Source organism: Marmota marmota, unplaced genomic scaffold (genome assembly GCF_001458135.2).
Source record: "Marmota marmota marmota unplaced genomic scaffold, marMar, whole genome shotgun sequence".
Taxonomy (NCBI): Eukaryota; Metazoa; Chordata; class Mammalia; order Rodentia; family Sciuridae; genus Marmota; species Marmota marmota.
The window spans coordinates 21132804-21141248 of record NW_026000005.1 but is presented as its reverse complement, the minus strand read 5'-3'; the positions used below and the strand labels follow the sequence as shown (position 1 = coordinate 21141248).

The window sequence follows — 8445 nt, the reverse complement described above, 5'->3', positions numbered from 1 at the left end:
TAAACAGAGAGGGGGAGATGTTGAGAGCCACAGTCGAAGGGGCCCCAGCAAACTTCCAGCTGCCAGCAAACTTCCAGCTGATGATTAGCTCACAGCGGCCCCAGCAAACTTCTAGCTGCCAACTGATTGGCTCCTCTGCGGTGATGCTCATTGGGTTGTTTCCCCGCCCTTTCAGACCACGGAGCTGCTCATTGGGGGACTTTTTTTGGCTCTGCCCACGCGACCCAGCCAATTGGCCTCAAGAGCAGGAGGAGTGGGGGAGATTGAGAGGCTTGTGGGAAGCTGGTGGTGGCAGTTGGGCTCTGAAGGTTTTCCTGAAGAGCTGTGTGGTGTGGCGGGTGTGTTCTAAAAATAAAGTTCGTTTCTTTTGACAAGTGGCTCCTGAATTGTGCCCAGCCAGACTGTGGCAGGAAAGCTCATTACTTGTATTTATGACAGTAGTTTCCAAGGCATTTAATTTAGTTTTAATCTTCTCATCAATATTATCTGATTATGGAGGGCTTTAGAAGTATTTTGAGCAAAATTATTAAGAAAATTTGCGTGTTGAATGTTTTGAGATATAGCTACTGAAGCTATTACTGTAGATGCCATAAAGGAGATAAAGCGGCCACTCCAAGAATTATGAGACCAAGAGCTCATTTGGCTCTGGTTAACTGAGCATGAATCTATTTTAAAAGTTGAACACCAGCATCAGCATACCATTGTTGTGAAATATTGGCTGGCAGTGAGACAGGAGAGTTGGTGAAGGATTAACGTTCCTCTCTCTGTTAAATCTAGTGATATAATTAGATTGCATCTTTTATAGGCTACAAGATATTTTTCACCTTTTTTTTCTTAAGTCTTACAATTACAGTAATTAAGGCATAAGGAAATTGAACACAGGCTCTCAGACCATAGGAGGAGCCCTTTTCGCAATTCCTGCCTACAAAGTCAAGCATAGGGCCATCTGTTAATGTAAAAAAACTGAGGCTGCAATTAAACGCCAGAGATCTTTTTGGATACCACCTTCACTGAAGGTTAGAATATTACCAATGAAACCTCCAGGGGTCATGACATCCTTATGTAGTTGTCTTTTATCAATTCTTGGAGACCAATCCAAAATATATCCACCATTTCCAGAAGCTTTAAGTTGTACTGGAAAGATGTTTGCACATTCCATCCATTTAGGAAAGGTGCAAAACTCTATTGCAGAATGATTAGGGCAGTAAGGTATTGGTGGATGTTCTGTGGAAATGACTGGCTTGTTATGAGAAAGTCCCATTTTATTTTATTTTATTTTATTTTTAAACATTTGTTTTTATTACCACCATCCCAATTGGCCATTTCATTCTGTTATGCTTGAAGGCAATACACCACAGTAACATCAGCAATTCCTTTGGCTTTATCACCTACAGAAATAGGAATTTTTTTTTTTTTTTTTTGTATCAGGGATTGAATCCAGGGTGAACGTAACCACTGAGACACATCCCCAGGGTCTCACTGAGTTGATGAAGGCCTAAGTTGTTGAGGCTGGCCTGGACCCCCTGCCTCAACCTCCCAAGTTGCTGGGATTACAGGTGTGTGCCACAGCACCCAACTTAACTTGAAATGTTTTATGCATTTAAAAATATTGTCATAAGAGGTCCACATAACAGTCTGCCAAAGGGGCCCAGCATAAAAACAATTAAGAAGTCCTGCTGTGAAGAGTTGTGAGGTGTCAGGACTAGAAATATTTGTTTTTCTTTTTTTTTAAAATTTTTTATTGTTGGCTGTTCAAAACATTGCATAGTTCTTGATATATCATAAGAAAGTCCCATTTTAATAACTATCTCGACATATAATCTTGAGTCCCATGGGCCAATACAATTGGCTGGTCTAGGTCCCCCAAATGCTGTCTTTTTCTTTAAACATCCAGCATGTTTATTATGGGACCAGCATATAGGTAGTTGCCTACTGTAGCCAGTATAATTAGATTTAGTCTCATGGATGGGTGTAATGTGAGTATCTATAAAACCTTCCATCATATGAGTATCATTAGTAAATACTGGGATGGATTCTCCAGTCCATACCACTGGATGCACTAAAGGTAAATGGGTCCAATAAGTTTCTCCAGGGCCCCTACTTACGTGACAGCTCAATAGAGCTATCATGGCCACAAACATTATGGTTGGAGACTTAATTTCTACCTGTTGATGAACCATCTGCTCGGTCTGTTGCATTAGATTCTTCAGTTGTTTCCACAAGGGCACAAAGGCACATGTTTGATCCAACAAGATCTTCCTCATCCTTTTCCTCCTTATTAGCTTCCTGATCCTTCTGGGGATCAGGGCTGACATCTGTGGATTGATCTTTAGTCATTTGAACTTTGGCTCCAGGTCCTCCATGCCTGATGGCACAATCAGGTACCCAAATAGGATGAAATGCACCTTCTGGGAAAACACAAGTATGACTTCTACCCCATATGATGTCTACCCCATATGATCACTGAATCTTGTTTTTTGCATTGTCCTGTTTGTAGATCTTTCCACCAAACTAGGCCCAAACAGACCTGTTACAGCAGAAGATATGTGTCTCTTGGTAGCAGTGTCACCTTAAGAATCACAATTTGAAAAATTTAAAACAAAGCATGATTAAGGTTATTTTGTGGGGTCTTATTTCCCACTTTTTGTTTTTTGTGATTGTAGCTTAATAAATAAATGGCTTGACCTTGAGGATATAAGGAATGCCTGTTTTATGATCAATATGAAATTGGTAGCAAAACTGTTGACAAGAACTAGTATAATATGGAGCATTATCAGTTTAAAACTGACAAAGGACAGCACAATACTGCAAAAGCAGCTAGGCAATGAGAAATAACATGTTGAGCATTCTCTTTTACACAGGCAGTGGCAAAGATAAATCGAGAATAAGTCTCAACAATAACATGAACATAGCAATTTTTGCCAAACTCAGGGATGTGAGTTACATCCATTTGCCATAAACTAATTTGATCATAAACTGTGTGGAAGAATGCCCTGGGTAGTTTGATGGGAATTGCATTGAATCTATAGATTAATATTAATTCTACCTCTCAGTGAACATTGTAGGTATTTTCATCTTCTGTTCTTCAATATTTTATAATTCTCATTATGAAAGTCTTTAATCTCTTGTTAGATTTGTTCTCAAATACATTTTTTGAGATTATTGTGAATGGAATAATTTTAAACTTTTTTCTCAGTGCGTTTTTAAATGAAATATAGAAACAGTTATTGATTTTTGTGTGTTGATATTGTTGTATCCTGTAACTTCAGTGATTTGCTTATCTAGATGTCTTCTGGAGGAGTCTTCTAAGTTTAGCATTATGTCATCAGTAGAGACGTTTGACTTCTTTTCCTATTTGTATCACTTTAATTTCCTTCTACTGCCTGATTATTCTTGCTAAAGTTTCAAGAACTATATGGAATAGGAGTGGTGAGAATGAATATCCTTGTCTTATTTCTGATTTTAGAGGAAATGCATTCAGTTTTTCTCCATTTAGTATCATGTTGACTATGGGTTTATCATATATAGCCTGGATAGTAGTATTCAGGGATTTCAGGGATGCTCCTTCTATACCTACTTTCTTCAATGTTTTTTTTTTTTTTTTTGCCAATTTTAAATACAGTTATTTAAGACATTATATTTTCCCCTTACAATACAGTGTTTATAAAAAATATGGAATGCTTAACGAATTTGCATGTCATCCTTGCTCAGGGGCCATGCTAATCTTCTCTGTATCATTCCAATTTTAGTATATGTGCTGCCAAAGCAAGCACTCTTCAGTGTTTTTTACATGAATGGGTGCTGAATTTTGTCCAAGACTTTTTCTGTATTTATTGAGATGATCATGTGATTTTTGTCCTTGATTCTATTTATGGGATGAATCACATTTATTGGTTTAAATATATTGAACTAAACTTGCATCCCTGGGATGAAACCCACTTGATCATGGTATATAATCTTCTTAATGTGTTTTTGGATGCAGTTTGCAGATATTTTATTTAGGATTTTTGCATCTATGTTCATCAAGGATTATGGAGAGCAGTGACTTGATCCATGATCTCTGATCGCCTGTGGCTGCTTTGCACTGGAAACTTCCTGTGCAAAGGTGCAGGTCAAGATGTCTCAGTTTCTATGGTGATGCTGGCCTGAGGAGGCTGTGTTCAAAGGTGCAGAGCTGTTGTCAGTTGAGACTTTGAGCTCAGGCACCAACTCCTGGGGATAGAGAATTCTGGGCATAACAAGATAATCGTAATATCTTGCCAGTCCTGCATTCTTCAGATTTCCTTCTTTGCTGAAACTTTCCCACAAATAACCTTTTGATGAAAAAAAATCTATGTAATAAACATGCTGTACTAGCTCTGGGTCATTATTCCTCTATCAGAAGGTTATATTCCACCTAGCCCCAGAATTTTCAATCTTGTTGCTTGATATTGGTCTATTTAGGTTTTCTATGTTCTCTTGGTTCAATTTGGGTAGGTAAAATGTGTCTATAAATTTGTCCTTATCTACTAGATTTTCCATTTAGTTTTAAAAATAGTTCCTTGTGATCTTCTGTATTTCAGAATAATCCTTTATTCTGTATAAAACAGTCCCTTATGATTGATCTTCTGTATGTCTGTGGTGATATCTCCTTTTTTAAATCTCTAACTTTGTTGATTTGGGTCTTCCCTCTCTTTTGGTTACTTTAGTGAAGGGTTTATCGATGTTGTTTATCTTTTCAAAGGACCAACTCTTGGTAATACTAAAAATACATTGTATAGTTTCTTTCCATCTCCTCCTCATTTCAACTCTTAGTTATTTCCTGTATTCTCCTGGTTTTGGAATTAGTTCATTCCTGCTTTTATAGGACTTGAGATTAAAGATTAGGTTGCATATTTGGGATCTTTCTTTTAATATGGTCAGTTAATGTTATAAACTTTTCTCTTAGAACTGCTGTCATAGTACCCCAGAGGTTTGATATGTTTTATCACTATTTTCATTTGATTCAAGAAGTATTTTAATTTCTCCTCTCATTTACTCTATGATACTTCCTCTTTTAAAAGATTATTGTTCAATTTCCATGGGTTTATGTAGTTTCTATAATTTTTTTCTTCCTAATTTCATTCCATTATGATTTGATAATATGCACAGGATTATATCAGTTTCTTTGTATTTGCTAAGACTTATTGCCTGTTTTGGAAAAGATGCCTTGATTTGCTGAGAAGAAAGTAAATTCAGCTGTTTTTGGATGAACTATTCTACAGATATCTTTTAGGACCATTTTATTTATAGTATTATTTAGGTTAGAAGTATCTTTATTGATCTTATGTCTGGATAACCTGTCTATTTGTGAGAGGAGTGTGTTGAAATCCCCTAGTATTATTGTATTGGGGTCTCTCTTGGATTTAATGTTGAGAAGTATTTATTTTATGTAATTAGGTACACTGACATTTGGAGCATATGTATTTATTATTGTTATATCGTCATGTTGAATTTACCCATATGTAGTGACCTTTACCCATATGTAGTGACCTTGTCTCTTCGGATTAATTTGCTTGAAATCTACCTTGTTCCATATGTCCAACCTACTCCTACTTGTCTTTAGATTTGCATGGAAAATCTTTTTTTTTTTTCCTTTTTAATCCTACATTTAGCCTGTGGATATCTTTGGTAATGAAATGAGTCTCTTGAAAACAGCATGTAAGAATGGGAAGTTATACTTAACGTACGTGTAATATGTCAAAATACACTCTATTGTCATGTATATCTAAAAAGAACAAATAAGAAAACAAAACAGCATATAATTGTATCTTCTTTTCTTCTTTTATTAAATCCATTCTACCACCCTATGACTTTAATTTAATTAGAGTTGAGACCATTTACATTCAGTGTTATTATGGACAGATGTTTGTTATTCCTGACACTTTTGTTTGTCTGCTGTATTTCTTTGTGAGTGTTATACAGGAGGGGCAGTTATTTTTTATTATTAAATCATATAAACTGCACAGATTAATTAATGGGTTTGACTGACATTTCCACACATATGTGATATACTTTTATCATATCCACCTCCCTTATCAGTCCCTCTCTCAGCATTCTCTTCCCCCTTTCCATCAGTCCCTTTTTCTTTTTTTAAAGTTTAGTTTCCACTATGAGAGAAAACTCTCAATACTTGTCTTTCTGAATCTGGCTTATTTCACTTAACATGGTGACTTGGTGGGGAGAGGGGTACAACAGTGGTTCAAGCACCAGATTTTGAAATGGGACAAAATTGGATTTGAGCTACTTTTTGGGGGTTCTTTTTAGTTATACATGACAGTAGAATGTGTTTTTACATGTCATACATATATGAAGTATAACTTCCTATTCTTGTGGTTGTACATGATGTGGAGTTACACTGGTCATATATTCATATATGAGTATGGGAAAGTTATACTCTAATTCATTTTATTGCCTTTCCCAGTCCCATCCCTTTTCCTTTCCCCCATTCCCCACTGTCCAATCCAGTAAAATTCCACTCCTCCCTCCCCTCCAGCCTATTATGAGTCAACATCCGCATATCAGAAGATTTGGCCTTTGGTTTTTTGGGATTGGTTTATTTCACTTAGCATGATAGTTTCCAGTTCCATCTATTTACCAGCAAATGCCATAATTTCATTCTTTATGGCTGAGTAATATTCCATTGTATATATGTACCACATTTTCCTTATTTATTAATCTACTGAAAGGAACCTAGGTTGGTTCCATAGCTTAGCTGTTGTGAATTAATTTATTATGTACATTGATTGATGTGGCTTTATCACTATAGTGTGCTGATTTTAAGTCATTAGTATAATTGCTGAGAAGTGGGATAACTGGGTCAAATGATGGTTTCACTCCAAGTTTTCTGAAAAATCTCTATACTACTTTCCAGAGTGGTTGCACCAATTACAGTCCCACCAGCAATGTATGAGTGTACCTTTTCCTCCACATCCTTGCCAACATTTATTGTTAACTTATATTCTTGATAATTGTCATTCTGCCTAGACTGAGATGAAATCTTGGTTTAGTTTTGATTTGCATTTTTCTAATACTGGAGATGTTGAACATTTTTTCATATATATGTTGACCATTTGTATTTCTTCTGTGAAGTGTCTGCTCAGTACCTTTGCATATTTATTTATTGGATTATGGGGTTTTTTGGTGTTAACTTTTTTGTGTCCTTTATATATCCTAGAGATTAATCTGAGGTACAGGTGGCAAACATTTTATCTCATTCTGTAGGCTCTTTCTTCATGTTCTTGACTGTTTCCTTTGCTGTGAAGCAGCTTTTGAGTTTGTATAGTATTATTTATTGATCTTTGATTTTACTTCTTGTGCTTTAGGAATCTTGTTGAGAAATTCAGTTTCTAAGCCAACATGATGGAGAATGGGGCCTACTTTTTCTTCTAGTTAGGCACAGGGTCTCTGGTCTAATGCCTAAATCCTTGATATAGCTCTGTAGTATAATCTAACATCTGGTATTGTGATGCCTCCTGATTCATTTTTCTCACTGAGCATTACTTTGGCTATTCTAGGCCTCTTATTTTTCCAAATGAATTTCATGATTGCTTTTTCTAGTTCTATGAAGAACATCATTGGGACCTTAATAGGAATTGCATTATATTTATATAGCACTTTTGGTAGTATGGCCATTTTGACAATATTAATTATGCCTATCCAATGACATGGGAGAGCTTTCCATCTTCTAAGGTCTTCTTCAATTTCTTTCTTTAGTGTTCTATAGTTTTCATTGTAGAAGTTTTTCATCTCTTTCATTAGATTAATTCCCAAATATTTTATTTTCTTTGAGGCTATTATGAATGGAATGGTTTTCATAATTTCTCTTTAAGTGGATTTATCAATGATGTATAGGAATGCAATTGATTTATGGGTGTTAATTTCATATCTTGTTACTTTGCTGAATTCATTTATGAGTTCTAAATGTCTTCTGGTGAAGTTTTATGGGGTCTTCTAAATATAGAATCGTGTCATCATGTCTGTTGTATTTCATTCAGTCTTAATTTTCATTTAGTTAATTATTATAGAACTTTTTCCATTTTGCGGCTTAGGGGCTTGTTTTTGAGTTATATTTGAATGTAGTATTTTCCTAAGTATTTTTTGGTAGAGCCTCCTCAGTGGTCAGGAATTCTTACCATGAAATGTTTTTATTTATCATCCTGTTTAGAAAGATAGCTTTGCTAAATATAACAATTGTGTCTGGCAATTGTTTTTTTTTCCCCCCCAGAGCTTGAAATATCTCATTCTAAGCCCTCCTTGACTATATGGTCTCAATTGAAAAGTCAGAATGATCCTCACTGCTTTACCTCTAAATGTGACCTGAAATTTTTCTCCTGAAGCCTTTAATATTCTTTACTTTTTTCTATGTAAGGCATTTTAATTATAGTGTTTCTTAGAGCAGTTCTTTTTTTTTTTTTTTTAAGAGAG

At 35.6% G+C, this 8445-nt stretch overlaps 1 non-coding gene across 1 annotated transcript; it reads right to left on the bottom strand.

Moving 5' to 3' along the window:
- Positions 1-3666: 3666 nt before the first annotated feature.
- Positions 3667-3773, bottom strand: LOC125618398. Its single transcript, XR_007349679.1, has one exon. It is a non-coding gene; the product is annotated as a U6 spliceosomal RNA (small nuclear RNA).
- Between the last annotated feature and the right edge of the window lie 4672 nt (positions 3774-8445).